Genomic DNA, 18,520 nt, shown 5'->3' with positions numbered 1-18,520 from the left:
AACTGACCCGCATTTCTAACGCCGCTATGTTTGCAGATTTGAGAATTTCCATTCAGAAAGGCTGCTAAATTTATGCCCCGGCAATAAACGTTTGCATGACCAATGGAGTGGTCACATTAAAGGGCCTTTTATTAACCCATGGTTCTTTATGGAACCACCAATGGTTCTTCTTTACCTTCACCTTACACCTACAGGAGCTTTTATGACCTCCCAATCTCCCAAGCAATAGGCCTTAATATGCAGTGCACTGTGTGGACAAAAGTATTGGGACACCTACACATTACAACTACAGGAGCTTTTGAAAATGAGATCCCATTTGAAAAACATAAGCATTAATATGGAGAACATTATGTGGACAAAAGTATTGGGACACCTACACATTACAACTACAGGAGCTTTTGAAAAACATAGGCATTAATATGGAGAACATTATGTGGACAAAAGTATTGGGACACCCTATGCATGACACTTATAGAAGGTTTCATGACCTCCCTTTTTAAATCCATAGACATGAATACGGAGCACTGTACGTGGACAGAAGTATTGGGACACCTACACATTGCACCTACAGGAGCTTTTATGACCTCCCAATCTTAAGCAATAGGCCTTAATATGCAGTGCACTATGTGGACAAAAGTATTGGGACACCTACACGTTACAACTACAGCAGCTTTTGAAAATGAGATCCCATTTTAAAAACATAGGCATTAATATGGAGTACATTATGTGGACAAAAGTATTGGGACACCCTACCCATGACACCTATAGGAGTTTTTATGGCCTATCTTTCTAAATCCATAGAGATTAATATGGAACATTCTATGTGGACAAAAGTATTGGGACACCTACACAGGAGCTTTTGCGACATCCCATTCTAAATCCATAGAAATTAATATGGAGTACTCTGTGATGACAGAAGTATTGGGACACCTACACAGGAGCTCTTACGACATCCCATTCTGAATCCATAGACATTCATATGGAGTACTCTACGTTGACAGAAGTATTGGGACACCTACACATTATAACTACAGCAGTTTTCATAATCTCTCATTCTTAAGCAATAGGCTTTAATATGCAGTACACTATGTGGACAAAAGTATTTGGACACTTACATATTACAACTACATGAGTTTTTATGTGATGCCATTTTAAAACAAAGGTTTTAATAGGGAGTACATTATGTGGACATTTACAGCCGATTTAGGCACGATTTCAGTTTTCATTTAGACTAGAACACACACACACATACACACACACACACACTCCAGTAGCTCTGGCAGGCTGCGGGGAAGAATGCAGCGTGGCTCTTAGAGGGTCGGCAGCAGTAAGTGACTGAATATCATATTTCCGCTCTGTTTGTGTATAATGTATTTACAGCTAACGACCTCTTCCGCCATATTCAATACGAGGCCCCGTCCCCTCGTCCGGAGGCCTCGTCTAGCCGAGACTTTCTCGTGGGAAGATGCGTAATGGAATATTTAGACTGGAAACCATTTAGCCTGCTGTTTATTGTCCTATTGCTTTTCTATTAGGCCTTACTGGAGATTTACTGTGGGCCTTTTAAGGAAGAACCACTTTTGGTTCCATTAGGAACCCGTCATGTGGGTGTGAGGAACCTGTTAAAGGTTTAAAGTCTCAGACTAATATGGAGTAAACTATGTGGACAAAAGTATTGGGACACCTATACATTACACTTACAGGAGGAGTTTTATGACCTCCCATTCTAAATCCATAGGCATTAATATGAAGTACACTATGTGGACAGAAGTAATGGAACACCTACACATTGCACCTGCAGGAGTTTTATGACTTTTCATTTTAAATACAAAGGCATTTTATAGAGTACCTTATGTGGACAGAAGTATTGGGACACCTGCATATTGTATCTACAGGAATTTTTATGACACTCCTTTCTAAATTCACAGGCATTAATATGGAGTACACTACAAGGGCAAAAGTATTGGGACAGCTACACATTGAGCCTACAGGAGTTGTTATGACCTCCCATTCTAAACCCATAGGCACTAAAATGGAGTACACTACATGGACAAAATTATTGGGACGCCTGCTAATTTCTAATTTCTGCAGTTGGAGCTCTGCAGTTATCGAGTCAGCAGAGCGTTGGAGACTTTTCGGCACTCTTCTACAGCATCGCTCAAAGAACCCTTTGTACTACCTTCATTTTCAAGAGTGTATTCACATTATATCAACTCATTTAGGAGCTCGGTCCGTCAACTAAAGGAATATTAGATCCACTTTATAAATCTGAGAAGATCTTTGAGTTCCCTAAAGGGCTCCGAATGAGAAAACCATATTTTTCCATGGTCGGATCAAACGCAGCTTGGAAAAGTGCATAAGACATGCTTTGATTTTACTGTGGATTCATGTTTATTTAAAGGTGCTGTCAGATTTCAGTGTCTGATGTGTTACAAACAGAATGGATAATGTCCAGATTTTGCAGTTGAGATCACTGAGTGAAAAAACAAATGTAAACAAGCAGCAAACTGATCAATAAATAAATAAATAAATAAATGAATAAAAATATACAGTCACTACTCCACCAATTAATAAAGTAGTAAATCTGCAGTTTTATTAAATAAACATGAAAATCTATATTTTAGAAGGTTAAAAAACACAATAATTTAAATAGCAGAATAGAAAACCAATCATTTTTGATAAGAACAGACTTTAGAACCTCCTGCAGTTACACCACTGTTCCAGGAGATGGCGATATGAGGTCAGGCTTGCCCTTCAAGCCTCCAAAGAGTCTGCGGAAGCTCCCATCCCAGTCCTAAGGCCTTAGCAACCATCTAAGCACCTTGCAATACCAGTTGATACACTATGTGGACAAAAGTATTGGGACATCCACACTTTACACCTACAGGAGTTTTTAAGACTCCTATTCTAAATCCATAGGCATTAATATGGAGTATGTTATATGGACAAAAGTATTGGGACACCCTATACATTGCACCTAAAGGAGTTTTTATGACCCCCCCCTTTCTAAATCTATAAGCATTAATATGGGGTATGCTTATATGGACAAAAGTATTGGGACACTATACATTGCACCTACAGGATCTTTTATGACTCCACTTTCTAAATATATAGGCATTAATATGGGGGTATTCTTATATGGACAAAAGTATTGGGACACCCTATACATTGCACCTCCAGGGGTTTTTATGCCCCCCCCCTTTTCTAAATCTATAGGCATTAATATGGAGTATGCTTATATGGACAAAAGTATTAGGACACCTCCCTGGAACAGTTTTACACATGTGGCAATGGCTCGGAATGAAACACCTGAATTCAGTGACTAAGAGGGATGTCCCAATACTTTTGCCATCTTCTCAATTCCTGGGTCTTCCAGACCACGACCCGAAAATGTAGTCCAATAAATATTCTTTATGAACGCATCAGTTCTTTGTTTAATGCACTCGCCAAAACATTAAACCCAGAAGATATAGTGCAGCCCTAGTTTAGAGTTCTGCAGTTCCTCCTAAAAACACAGAGCGAGAGCAAGTTTCTCCTAAAGCCTTCCTCATTACACTCAGATCCGTCCAGATGGTCTGGATCAAGTGCGTGCTTTTGGCTCTTTGGCTGAAGAGCCAAAATCCCTCCATTCAGGAAATTTAGACTCACCGTTCTTCAGCATAGCTGGCAGTTTCCCTCTCCAGGATGAAGAGACACTTCTTCTCAATATTCCTGTGCTTTATGGGGAACCCGAGATATTTATTCAGCTAAAGCATGGTGCCACATGTGGAATGGCCGTTAATTCTGCTCTCTAGCGACAGCGTGGCTCAGTCTCAGTCAACAGAAACCTGAAATATGGAGCCTGGAGCCTGGAGCCAAGAGCCAAGGAGAAGATGCTCAGCCGTGTGGATCTCTGGATTGATTGTCCAATATGTGTACCATCAGATGGGGTGAGAATTTCCATTTCCAGGCTGGTGGTTTGTTGCATCTAGGGGCGTCAGTGTGATCGCTGGGACCTTGGTGTCTCCATTAACATTAGTGTCATCTGCCAAGCTACCACGGTTCCCCAACTCCACTGCTCCAGAGCGCCCTCCACCCACCTGGAGAGAGCACGGCCAATTGTGCTCTCTCTGTCTCCGGACACTGATGGCAAAACACTGGCCTTGTTAGCTTTGCTAGTTAGTCATACACTACATGGGCAAAAGTATTGGGACACCTGCTCATTCACTGTTTCTTCTGAATCAAGGGTACTGAAAAGAGTGGATCCTGCTTTTGTTGGAGTAACTGTTTCTACTGCCCAGGGAAGAAGGACAAGCATTGCTGCGAGGATTTGATTGAATTCAGCAACAAGAGTGTTAGTGAGGTCCGGATGTTGGAGGATGATCACCACCCCACCTCATCTTCTCCAACTCTTCAAAAGTACTGGATGGAGCTCCACCATCCATCACTCCAGAGAACACAGTTCTCCCACTGCTCCACAGCTCGACCCCACTATACCCACGCCTGGCATTAGACGGCATGATGCCAATGAGTTGATCATGTTGATCTGCTCCAGAAAGAGTCCTATTCTATTGGCAGTACTTCTTCTCTACAGGGACTAGATAAGCTGTTTGCTTGTATCTGGTTCAACAGTGGCTGCAATGTAATATATTGGGGTGTCCACAAACTTTTGGACATGCGTGTATATGTTTGCGTGTAAAAAAAAATTTACAGGAGAAGCCAAAAACCTTCCGAACTTTCAATGGAAGTCAATGTAAAGAGATTTAATCGCAGGTCATTTTGGAGCATTTCTATTGGTCCGTTCTTAATGACATTCAGACGCAATGGAAAGAAAAACTGCCTGATTCATATTATGTCAAAAAGTTGAAAACGTGAAAATTGTCATATATTCTAATATACGCCACATATCTGCTTGTATCCGTGCAAAGTTACACATCTAAACGAACTTAATAGGCCGTTCTTTTTTAACTGGGACGAAATATCACGCCGAAATCCCCTGTAAGCCGCCGCTAATCCCGGCACATGCCTCAGCAGTGGAAGCCAGTGTGGCAGGCAGGCCTTTATTTACTAACCTTATTAAAGTTTCTGACCCACAAAAGCTCAGCGCTCGCTTTGCAGAGCGCAGCTGAAGTCGGCGGTAATTAACTGTTCGTTTGAAATGAGTCTGAAATCGTTTTGCCGTGTTTATTTTTGCTCCTGAGTGTTCCGACTGGATTTAGCACAATGCAGCGCGCCGGTGCCCAGATTTCCGAAGGCCATCTGCAGGAGCGCGAGTGGCAGGGCCAGATTACAGCAGCGATGCTGTTTGCGGGGCCACAGTTTGGCAGAATTCTGCACACAATCCAGAGCAAACACACAAACACACACACTCAGATGAAAGGCCCAAGACCCCTGGGACCCTGCCGTAGGGTCCGCTGAGGTCCGGCCCGTAATTGATTTCTCTGAATGCAGCCGCTCTCGCTCTCCTTCAGCCCAGCAGTCTTTCGGTGTTCCGGGTCGGTGGGTCTGCAGGCCGTAGGTGACGCAGGTTGTGTTGGGAAGATGGACCTAATCATTTATGCATAATTAATATCACACCATAATTAGCTCCATTAGACTCGTTAAAATACTGGATGTGCCTCGGACCTGGGTAGTGCGCCCCCTAGAGGTTGATCATCCGGTTCTGCTGCCTCTGTAACTCCGCCCTGATTGATGAGGTAATAGAGAGGATTATTCCCTCTGTTAGGTCACGGTGGGCGGCGGCTGTCTCGGGTCCTGAACTGCAGTGTTTAGAGCCCAGTTTAATTAGATTAAAACGAACACAAACACACACACACACACACACACACACACACACACACACAGCAGCTTCTACTGCTCAACCTAACCCGTCCTTTACTCCAGTCTCTCCCTCTCTCTCTCTCTCTCTCTCTCTCTCTCTGTCTCTCTCTCTCTCTCTCTCTCTCTCTTTTCCTACTCTTTCTCTCTCTCTCTCTCTCTCTCTCTCTCTCTCTCGCTCTCTCTCTCTCTCTTTTCCTACTCTTTCTCTCTCTCTCTCTATCTATCTAGTCTGTCTCTCTCTCTCTATCTTTTTTATCTAGTCTGTCTCTCTCTCTATCTATCTATCTACTCTCTCTCTCTGTCTCTCTCTCTTTTCTATCTATCTACTCTCTCTCTGTCTCTCTCTCTCTCTCTTCCTACTCTCTCTCTCTCTCTCTCTCTCTCTCTCTCTCTCTCTCTCTTCCTACTCTCTCTCTCTCTCTCTCTCTCTCTCTCACTCACCTACTCTCTCTCTCTTTCTCTCTCTCTCTCTCACACACACACTCGTCTCTCTCTCTCTCTTGTGTATCATCTGCTCACTCTACCTGCACTCTTTCATTCTGTCTCTCGCTCATTGGCTCTGTGGCTCTGGCTGAATGTGCCACATCCCCCTCCATCTCCCCCTCCCCCTCCCCCTCCTCTCCTCTCCCAGTCGTTTGCATCACTACTTTATTAGACGATGTTCCCCTCTCCGGCTGTCTGGTAGGGTCAGCACTCTGGACGCCGGCTGCTTGGGCAGGCATATGTAAATGAGTTCATGGTTATGACATCACAACCACAATGAATCCAAAACAGGACGCTTGTGGTCTAGGGAGCGAGTGGCATGTTTTGTAATCTGTAAAGTGTTAATATAGCACCTCCAACTATCAATCCAACTCGTTAATTAAATGATGGGCCCTATAATGAGGACCACTGGGACCACCGGGACGACGTTGCCAATTAGAGCTGCTTGTTTTCTGCAGGAGATGAAAGTGTCATTCTCCTCTGTACGAAGCCTAATCGCTGGAGCCACCCACGACCTGGTGGGCCCAAAAAAAGCCATGTTCCTAAAATAGGCCCGGTGTAACACACCTTGGGATGTCGAAGCGGGCCCAGCTGCTTGTGGGTCACGTGAGCGTGACATCAGGGCGCACGCGAGGCTCGGATTGGCCCGGGCCTCGGGTCGTCTCAGCGTGGCGTGTGGAGGTGCGAGAGTGGACGCTGTAAGCACCGCTGAAGTCCTCTGCTTATGTAAAGCCAAAAGGCTTCTGCAAATAGGCTGCTCCCACAGAGAGAGTAATTGGCGTAGCATCTCCGGGCGAGAGCGCGAGAAAAATGTCTCTGCATTTTGCTGCCAGCGCTCCGCAGGAAGGACCCACTTCCACGAGCCAGTGGACCACAGCTTGAGCTTTGCTGCGTGGGTCTACTGGCAATTTCCATCTCCGGCGAACCTTCCAGGCCAGTCAGACTGACAGGGAGAGTCACACACAGTTATGTGCTGTGGATCAACAGACCTAGCCGGAAATGTACTCTAAATACTGGCCAATTTATTAGAAACACCTCCTAGTACCTCCACTAACCGGCCACTTTATTAGAAACACCTCTTTGTACCTCCACTAACCGGCCACTTTATAAGAAACACCTTTTTGTACCTCCACTAACCGGCCACTTTATTAGAAACACCTCTTTGTGCCTCCACTAACTGGCCACTTTATTAGAAACACCTCTTTGTACCTCCACTAACCGGCCACTTTATTAGAAACACCTCTTTGTGCCTCCACTAACTGGCCATTTTATTAGAAACACCTCTTTGTACCTCCACTCACTGGCCACTTTATTAGAAACACCTCCTTGTACCTCTGCACACTGGCAACTTTATTAGAAACACCTCCTTGAACCTCTGCACACTGGCCACTTTATTAGAAACACCTCTTTGTACCTCCACTCACTGGCCACTTTATCAGAAACATCTATCTTGTTCTTCTCTCACTGGCCACTTTATTAGAAACACCTCACTTTTGCTGCAACTGGCCACTTTATTAGAAACACCTCCTTCTACCACCTTTTACTGGCCACTTCATTAGAAACACTTCCTTGAAACCATAAGGAGGTGTTTCTAATAAAGTGGCCAGTGCATGGGGGTGTTTCTAATAAAGTGGCCAGTGTGCAGAGGTACAAGGAGGTGTTTCTAATAAAGTGGCCAGTGTGCAGAGGTACAAGGAGGTGTTTCTAATAAAGTGGCCTATGTAAACACACTTACTATGATATAATAGAATTCTGGTCGGTTCTTTATTCATTAGATTTATTAGAGACAATTCTGACCTTTCTTCTGCAGATTTCACTCTGAAACCACAGGCCGCCTCTGTGGAAAGGCTGCGTAGTCGACAGGAGGCCGGATGATTAGCATGACGGCGCGACCCGAGCCATGCTGCCGTTCGTGTGCCGGAGCCGGAGAGCAGCTCTTCTGATTCTCATTTAGAACAGGCGAGTTCAATCATTTATGGATCTCAGCAGAAAAAAGCCACGCTTTCAGTGTTAGCAGAGGACAGAGCCCCCGCCTGCAGAGCCCCCGCCCTCAACCTGAGAGCTCCACATCCCAGACCTGAAAGCGAGGTCCACGCTGAATCTTTAATGGAAATCACATTCCTGTGATTGTGATGCACTCCGAGAACATACTGTGGCCACGGAGGCCAGCCATGTATCCCATGAATAACTGAACGACTGAGCGCTGGGTGAGTCCCTCTCTCTTATTATCTCTCTCTCTCTGTCTCTCTCTCTGTGTCTCAGCAACAACGTTCCCATTGACCTTCTGTGCAAATCTCAAACCCTGCAGTGAAATTCATAGTAATTTTCTTATTATGGGATTCGGGCTTGTGCACAGATTTTAACTGGGACGTGTGGTTTCCACGTAGCAACAGATTTTTTACAGATCCCATTAGAAGACAGCTGTATTTGTACCTCCACTAACCGGCCACTTTATTAGAAACACCTCTTTGTACCTCCACTAACCGGCCACTTTATTAGAAACACCTCTTTGTACCTCCACTAACCGGCCACTTTATTAGAAACACCTCCCTTGTTCTTCTCTCACCAGCCACTTTATTAGAAACACCTAATTTGTGCTGCACCTGGCCACTTTATTAGAAACACCTCCTAGAACCTCAACTTTCTGGCCACTTTATTAGAAATGCCTGCTTGTACCTCCACTTTCTGGCCACTTTGTCAGAAACACCTTCTTTGTGCTGCAACTGGCCACTTTATTAGAAACACCTCCCTTGTTCTTCTCTTACTGGCCACTTTATTAGAAACACCTCATTTGTGCTGCAAATGGCCTAATCTATATTGTAGCTCCACCTTAATACCACAATGTTTCTAATAAAGTGGCCAGTTGCACCACAAATTAGGTGAGAGAAGTGAGAGAAGAACAAGGGAGGTGTTTCTGATAAAGTGGCCAGTGAGTGAAGGTACAAGCAGGCGTTTCTAATAAAGTGGCCAGTCAGTGGTAGTGGAAGGCGATATTTCTAATAAAGTGGCTAGTTAGTGGAGGTATAAAGAGGTGTTTCTAATAAAGTGGCCAGTTAGCAGAGGTACAAGGAGGTGTTTCTAATAAAGAGGCCAGTAAAAGGTGGTACAAGGAGGTATTTCTAATAAACTGGCCAGTGTGCAGAGGTACAAGACAGAGAGGGGAAAAGGTTAGCTGAATTAGTAGTAATAGTAGCAGGATGCACTAGTATGGGGCACAACAACAAGCCCCTGGTATCACCCTAGCAACCACCTGGAATACCAAAGCAACAGCCTAGCAACACTCTAGCAACCACTACGCAAGCACCCATCTACATTTACATTTACATTTACAAGTCAATATAGAGATCATAATACTCATAATACTCTTCACCCAAGTCCTCTCAGAAGAGGAGGGTCTTCAGTCTGGGTTTGAGGACAGCGAGTGTTGGACTCTGCTGTTCGGACACCCAGGGGAAGTTCGTTCCACCACTTCGGTGAAGGACAGAAAAAAGTCTGGACGCTCGTCTTCCGTGGGTCTTAAAGGATGGCGGGTCGAGCCGAGCCGTACTCGAAGCTGGAAGAGCTCTTGGTGCGGATCGGCTTTTGACCATCGCCATCAAGTACGGAGGGGCTGGCAGGTCCAGTCTTGGCTTTGTAGGCCAGAGTCAAGGTTCTGAATCTGATGACCCAGGCGTCTGATGACGGAGACGCCGTTCTCCCAGTTCCAGTCAGTGGAGCGTCAGCATGATCCTGACGCTGCTGTTTTAAGCTAAAATGCTACATCATGCTGCTAAAGATCTCTCAGGTCAGGCTATTCCGGCTGTTTTCTGTTTTCTGCCGTAATTATTCCATCCTGTACTGTTCCAACCTCACAACTGACTCATCACTTCCTGCGCCATGTCCTTGCCTGGAACACACACCTGCACTGAGGAGAGGAATAAAGGTCTCCTCCAGCGAGTCTCGGCCTGCTCGCCATGGTGGGGGTGGCGGGTAGGGTTTTGACACAGTGAGACGTGGAGCATCACCTCGCCCGGGCCGTCTCTGACAGGTAGCTTGTTAAAGCGGGACGGAGCGGGAGTTGAGAAGCCTCCAGACACACCCTCACATCCTCTCACACCTTAATCTGATCAAACCTCTCCTTAAAATCAGAGAGTGTGTGAGAGAGAGAGAGAGAGAGAGAGAGAGAGAGAGAGAGAGAGAGAGAGTGCTTTGGTGTACTCGAGGGATGGTGTTTTTGTATATTGTAAAACAACAAGGTAACACTGCTGCACTAAAGCAGAATATAGTAGCAGTTGTAATAGTAGAAGTCATAATAGTGGAAGAAGTAGTAGCAGTAGTATTAGTAGTATTAGTAGTAGTATAGTAGCAGTAGTAATAGTAGTAGTAGTATAGTAGCAGTAGAAATACAGTAGTAGTATAGTAGCAATAGTAGTAGTAGTATAGTAGCAGTAGAAATACAGTAGTAGTATAGTAGCAGTAGTAGTAGTAGTATAGTAGCAGTAGAAATACAGTAGCAGTAGTAGTAACAGTAGTAGTAGTAGCAGCAGCAGTAGTAGTAGTATAGTAGCAGCAGCAGTAGTAGTAGTATAGTAGCAGCAGCAGTAGTAGTAGTATAGTAGTATTAGTAGTATAGTAGCAGTAGAAATACAGTAGTAGTATAGTAGTAGTAGCAGTAGTAGTAGTATAGCAGTATTAGTAGTATAGTAGCAGTAGAAATACAGTAGTAGTATAGTAGCAGTAGTAGTAGTAGTACAGTAGTAGTATAGTATTAGTAGTATATTAGCAGTAGTAGTAGCAGTAGTAGCAGTAGTAGTAGTAGTAGTAGTATAGTAGCAGTAGTAGTAGCAGTAGTAGCAGTAGTAGTAGTAGTATAGTAGCAGTAGTAGTAGTATAGAAGTAGCAGTAGTATAGTAGTAGTAGTAGTAGTAGTAGCAGCAGTAGTAGTAGTATAGTAGTAGCAGCAGTAGTAGTAGTAGTATAGTAGCAGTAGTAGTATAGTAGTAGCAGCAGTAGTAGTAGTATAGTAGCAGTAGTAGTATAGTAGTAGCAGCAGTAGTAGTAGTATAGTAGCAGTAGTAGTAGTAGTAGTATAGTATTAGTAGCAGCAGTAGTAGTAGTAGTATAGTATTAGTAGCAGCAGTAGTAGTAGTATAGTAGTAGTATAGTATTAGTAGCAGCAGTAGTAGTAGTATAGTAGCAGTAGTAGTAGTAGTATAGTAGCAGTAGTAATAGTAGTAATAGTTGCAGTAGCAGCAGCAGAAAACAAACATACATAAACGTATCACAGCTTTCTTAGTATGAATCTCCATCCTCTTGCTGTGGAGCTTCTCTTCTTCCGTGTTCCCTGGCCCAGATACCACCGTCAACACGGCTTGATGTTTCACCAGTTCTGACAGGCAAGAAAGACCTTAAACACCAATCAGGAGCTGCCAAAACAGTGTCACGCAGCCCAGGACCGGCGCTGAGAGTGAGAACGCAGGAACCAACCCATATCTGACAGCATTACCATCACAGCATCACTTCAGCTGGATTCCCTTTTGTCACCAAAGACAAAGATGATAAGATAATAAGACCTTTACTGAAGCACTAGCTGGTGGTTCTCATTTCCCCTCACTGCATGTGAACTCTCTGAGAGCCTCTCCTGACTGTTCAGATCGTTACTGTACTGTATCATATGTGCAGGCTCTCCAGAGCTGAAGCTTCAAACGGCTCACTGAAACCTGCTAAAACAATACCTGATCGGTATTCAGTGCCAATTGGACATACACTATTTTACAATAGTAGAAAAGTAGTAGTAGTAATAGCAGTAGTAGTACTAGTAATAATAGTAGTAGTAGAAATAATTAGAGTAGTAGCAGATGTAGTAGTGGTGGTAGTAATGGTGGTGGTAGTAGTAGTAGGAAATATATGTATAGTATGTGTATATATATGTATAGGAGAGGTCGTAGTAGTAGTAATGGTAGTAATAGTAGTGGCAGTAGTAGTAGTAGTAGAAAAAGTAGTATAGTATTATGGAATAGTAGTAGTGTACTAGTAGTGTACAGCAATAGTTGTAATGATAGTAGCAATAACAATAGTAATAGTAGTAGTAGTGGTGATAGTTATAGTGTCAGTAGAAGTAATAAGAATACCAGTAGTAGAAGTAATAGTAAGATAGTACTAGTAGCAATAGTAACTGCGTACTATGCTAGTATGCTAGGACTACTATGATAGTAGCAGTAGAAATAGTAGCCATATAGTAGTATGAGTAGCAGTAATAGAAATAGAATAGTAGTATAGTTGTAAAGTAGTAGTAGTTATAATGATATGAGTAGTGGTAGTAATAGTGGCGATATAGTAGTATGAGTAGTAGTAGTAGTGATAATAGTAGTAGTGTGGTAATAGGATGAATAGTATAGTTGTATAGTTGTAGAAGTAGTTGTAAAAATAATTATATGAGCAGTAGTAATAATGGCTGTATAGTAGTATGAATAGTAGTAGTGACAATAGCAGTAATGTGGTAATAGGAATAGTAGTGTAGTTGTATAGTAGTAGAAGTAATAGTAATGATAGTAGTAGTAATAGTGACAGTATAGTTGTTGAGTAGTAATAATAGAAATAGTAGTAGTAATAGTAGTAGTGGCAACAGTAGTAGTATAGTAATATGAATAGTAGTATAGTTGTGTAGTAGTTAAAAAATAATGATATTAGTAGTAGTAATAGTGACTGTATAGTAGTATGTGTAGTAGTAATAGAAATAGCAAAAGTAAAAAGTGGCAAAAGTAGTAGTTTAGTATTTTGAATAGTAGTATAGTTGTATAGTAGTAGTAGTAGTAATAGTAATGATAGTAGTGTTAATAGTGGCAGTATAGTTGTTCAGTCGTAATAATAGAAATAGTAGTAATTATAGTGGTAGTGATAGTAATAGTAGTAGTGGCAACCGTAGTAGTGTAGTAATATGAATAGTAGTGTAGTTGTAAAGTAGTAGTAGTTGTAAAAATAATAACATTAGTAGTAGTAGTAATAATGGCTGTATGAGTAGTAGTAGTGGCAATAGTAGTAGTAGTAGTAATAGTAATAGTAGTCGTGGCAACAGTAGTAGTGTAGTAATATGCATAGTAGTGTAGTTGTATAGTAGTAGTTGTAAAAACAATGATATTAGTAGTAGTGATAGTGGCTGTATGAGTAGTAGTAGTGGCAATAGTAGTAGTAGTAATAGAAAAAAGTAATATTGCAGTAGTAAGAGTAGTAGTAGGAGTAACAGTAGAAGTAGTAGTAGTAGTAGTACTAATAGTAATAACAGTCATAACAATAGTGGAATTAAAGTAGTAGTAGTAATATTAACAGTATATTAATAGTAGTAGTAGTAATAGTAATAGTAGTCGTGGCAACACTAGTAGTGTAGTAATATGCATAGTAGTGTAGTTCTACAGTAGTAGTTGTAAAAATAATGATATTAGTAGTAGTAATAGTGGCTGTATGGTAGTATGACTAGTAGTAGTAGTAATAGGAAAAGTAATATTACAGTAGTAAGAGTAGTAGTAGGAGTAACAGTAGAAGTTAGTAGTAGTAGTACTAATAGTAATAACAGTTATAACAATAGTGGAATTAAAGTAGTAGTAGTAATATTAACAGTATAGTAATAATAGTAGTAGTAATAATAGTAGTTGTATAACATCTTCAGGGCTGGAGCTTCAATCATCTCTGTAAATCCTGTTAAACACAATCCCTGATTGCTTGTTCAGTGCCCATTTTACATGAACCCTCCAATGCATGACATGATCTCCCAGCTGCCCCTGCCTGTGTGCTGTCGGCTAATTGGCTGTGGTGCGTTTAGGGCTTGATGTCCACCTCAGCTGGCACGCAGGTGAGGGAAGCCTGGACCCAAATAGAAACTGCAAACACACGGCCGTTTCCAGCCTGGTCGTCCTGCTGCCAGAGCAGTCTGATTGGAGGACACTGCACACACTCCGCCTGACACTGTTAGCTTGTGGAAGCAAGATTCGGCTCCTAGTTAGTTTGAACAGTATGGTTAAAGTACGGACTCACCAGACCTTCCACTCATTTGATAACTTCAGCATTGCAGATGGCAGGCCTACTCAGGTCACTCCACTGCCCAGATCACATCTAATGAGAAATCACAGAGGTGTGTGAGTAATGAGAGTGTGTGAAGGCTTGCTTTCTCCCACACACTGATGATGGAGATCCAGCTGGACTAAATGTGGCAGCAGTGGGACACATTATCCTGATATCTGCTATGTTTTCCTTGGTGTGGAATGTTGGTAATCAAACCTCTAAGCATGGGAGGTCTTTTGGTGCGACCCCCCATGTGAGACAGCGAGAGGAGAACCTCTCTGGAGCATGAAGAACAACAGTTGAGAGGAAGCAAGACTCCAAAGGAGAGCATTAGGATGAGCCAATGTGAGGAACCAAGACCCTAAAGGAGAAGCTCCCTAAGATCATGAGGATGAACCACTGAGAGGAACCAAGACACAAAATAAGAACCACCACTAAAAAGAAGCAGGGCTTAAAAGGAGAACCTATCTATGATTATGATGAAGAATCACTAAAAAGAACCAAGACTCAAAAATAGAATCTCTCTAACAGCATGTGGAAGAACCACTGAGAAGAACCAAGACTCAAATAGAGAACCTTTCTAGGAGCATGTTGAAGAACCACTAAAAAGAAACCAAGACTCAAAAGGAGAACCTCTCTAGGAGCATATGGAAGAACCACTGAGAAGAACCAAGACTCAAAAGGAGAACCTCTCTAGGAGCATGTGGAAGAACCACTGAGAAGAACCAATCCTCCAAAGGGAAGCTATTAAAGGGTTAGAAAGAACTACTAAGAGGAAACGAGACTTGGGTTTGGGTGATGCCATGGCAACACAGTCAGCAGGGTTAATCCATGTTGCGAGCTTGTGGGACTATAGGAGGCGTGTGGAGAACAGGGAGGAACGTGCAGAAGCAGTTTCTTTAGCTCATTTTAAGGAAGTGTTAGGAAAGTCTGGAAGGCCAGAGAAGGAGCTACACGCTTAGCTGTCCTGTGTCTTCCTGGGTGGTGTTCAGCCTGGAACACAACTGCTGTGGTGCTCCTACCAGTTCTCTGCAGTGTTTTTTATGAGCTGATCCAGGCGTTCAGCACCACGGCCAGCGGCCAAGCTGAGTCTCCCTGCACACTGGCTTCTCCAAATCCCATCTGTGGGGCATGGCGAGTGCTCACACACACACACACACACAGACGTACACACACATACATACACACACACACACACACACACACACACACACACATACATACACACACACTTTGGACTTTGCTGTCCAGTGGAGTGGACTGTCTGAGCCGGCCAAGCACGACGGTGTATCCTCCTAATGTGCAGCCTATCTAACAGAACACACACAGAAGATTAGAGATTCTGCTCTACCCAGACTAGAACAACGTCCTACTTCTACTACTACAGTACTACTACTACTGTTACTACTACTACCACTACTACTATTACTATTACTACTGCTACTGTTACTACTACTACTACTACTGTTACTACTACTACTACTGTTACTACTATTACTACTACAGTACTACTACTGTTACTACTACTACCACTACTACTATTACTATTACTACTGCTACTACTACTACTACTGCTACTGTTACTACTACTACTACTACTACAGTACCACTACTACTATTACTATTACTACTGCTACTGTTACTACTATTACTACTACTACCACTACTACTACTATTACTATTACTACTACAGTACCACTACTACTATTACTACTACTACTGCTACTACTACCACCAAAACGGTACTACTACTACTACTACTACTACAGTACTGCTGCTACTACTGCCACTACAGCTATTGTTACTACTATGGCTACTACTACTACTACAAAACTACTGCCACTACTGCTACTGTGACTACTACTACAACTACAATACCACTACTACTACTACTACTGCTACTGTGACTACTACTACTACAATACCACTACTACTACTACTACTACTGCTACTGTCACTACTACTACTACAATACCACTACTACTACTACTACTACTACTACTACTGTGACTACTACTACTACAATACCACTACTACTACTACTACTACTGCTACTGTTACTACTACTACTACTACTACAGTACTACTGCCACTACTACTACTACTACTATAATCCTACTAATACTACTACAAATCTTCTACTACTACTACTACTGTGACTAAAACTATTTTACTACTGCTGCTGCTACTACTACTACTATATTACGGATATGATTACTATTATGGTACTACTACTACTACCACTACTGTTCTATTGCACTACTGCTGCTACTGTTACTACAGTACTACTGCTACTACTACTCTTACTCCTACTACTACTGCACTACAGTGCTACTGCTACAATGACACTACTACTGTACTACTGCTAATACTGCTATTACGGTACTACCACTACTATACAACCACTACTACTACTACTGCACTAGTACTGTTCTACTGCTACCACCAGCACTACTACTACAATGACTATGATCAGAAATGTAGTGTAAAGAACGTGTAGAAGGAGAAGTGCACTATGGTTCCTCATTATGCAGAATGGGATCGTTTCCAGCGTTCTGTCCAATCAACCAACAGTGTCCTACCAAAAAACAGTCCAACAGTATCTACAAGAGGACACACTGGAGGGACGGAGCTTACATATATTGAACTCTCCCTTTATCTAAATTCTTTTCCTTCACCCTTCATATGTCAGAGTCTCTCTCTTTGTCTCTCTCCATGTCTCTGTCTCTGAGCCTCGTTCATCCTCTCTCTCAGAGACAGGGCGCTCTTTCAAATGCTAATGGCCTGTCTTCTATGTGTCTTCATCTCTGTCTAACCCGAAGCGCTCTGTCACCGTTGCAGCCGGGGAGGTGAGTGTGTGTCTGTGTATCTGAAGACAGTGAGTGAGTGAGAGTGAGTTTAAGCTACTGATCAAAGGTTTGAGTTCACCTGTCATATTAATAAGTGTTGTTTTTTTATATATAAAATTATACGGTTCTAATGGTCTAATTATCTGCTCTTAGATCTGAGTGAGACATTTTTGTACTACCAAGGTGGACACTGTTGGGCTACTGAAGTGGACAAGTCTATAATATCAGGCTGGACTTCGTTGTGAGGTGGACTATTTTGGGCTGCAAAGTTTTACTGATTGTCCTACAGATCTAGACTATGCTGTACTACCAAGTTGGACATTGTTGGACCACGAATATAGACTATGTTGAAGTATGTTTTTCAACCGAGTTGGACTACAACTACCGAGCTGGACTATGTTGTCGTACCGAGCTGGACTATGTTGTCCTACTTAGCTGGACTATGTTGTTTTACTGAGCTAGAATTTGTTAAGCTACAAATCTGGACTGAGATAGACTTCGTTGTCTTACTGACTTTGAAAAGGTTGTGGTACTGAGCTATACTTACATGTACTACCAACCTGTGCTATGTTGTCCTCCTAAGCTTGACTAAGTTGCTATATTGAGCTAGTCTGTGTTGTCCTACTGGGCTGTACTATATTGTACTACTGAGCTGGACTGTGTTGTACTACTGAGCAGGACTATGTTGTCTCACTGAGCTGGACTATGTTGTGCTACTGAGTTTGACCGTTTTGTCCTACTGAGCTGGACTATGTTGTACTACTGAGCTGGAGTATGTTGTCCTACTGAACTGGACCATGTTGTCCTACTGAGCTGGACTATGTTGTCCTACTGAGTTGGACTATGGTGTTCTATTGAGCTGGACTAAGATGTACTACCGAGCTGGACTATATTGGTCTACTGAGCTTGAGCATGTTGTCCTACTAAGCTGGACTGTGTTGTACTACTGAGCTGGACTATGTTATAATACTAAACTGGACCATGTTGTACTACTGAGCTGGACTGTGTTGTCCCACTGAGCTGGACCATGTTGCCCTACTGAGCTGGACCATGTTGTCCAACTAAGCTGTACTATGTTGTACTACTAATCTGGACTAAGATATACTACCGAGCTGAACTATGGTGTACTAACAAGCTGACCTTTTTTGTCCTACTGAGCCGGACCATGTTGTCCTACCGAGATGGACTATATTAAATTACCAAGCTGGACATTGTAGTCCAAGTTGGTACTATATATTCAGAGGGACATCCTCCCTGTCCCCCCAGTTCTCTAACATGTATGTATCTATAATCTCTATTTCCAGTGTCAAGTGATACGTCAGTTATCAGAACCCTGAGAAGTTGTATGATCTGAC

This window comes from Salminus brasiliensis, chromosome 14, assembly GCF_030463535.1.
Source record: "Salminus brasiliensis chromosome 14, fSalBra1.hap2, whole genome shotgun sequence".
Classification (NCBI taxonomy): Eukaryota; Metazoa; Chordata; class Actinopteri; order Characiformes; family Bryconidae; genus Salminus; species Salminus brasiliensis.
This window is presented reverse-complemented; position numbering follows the sequence as displayed.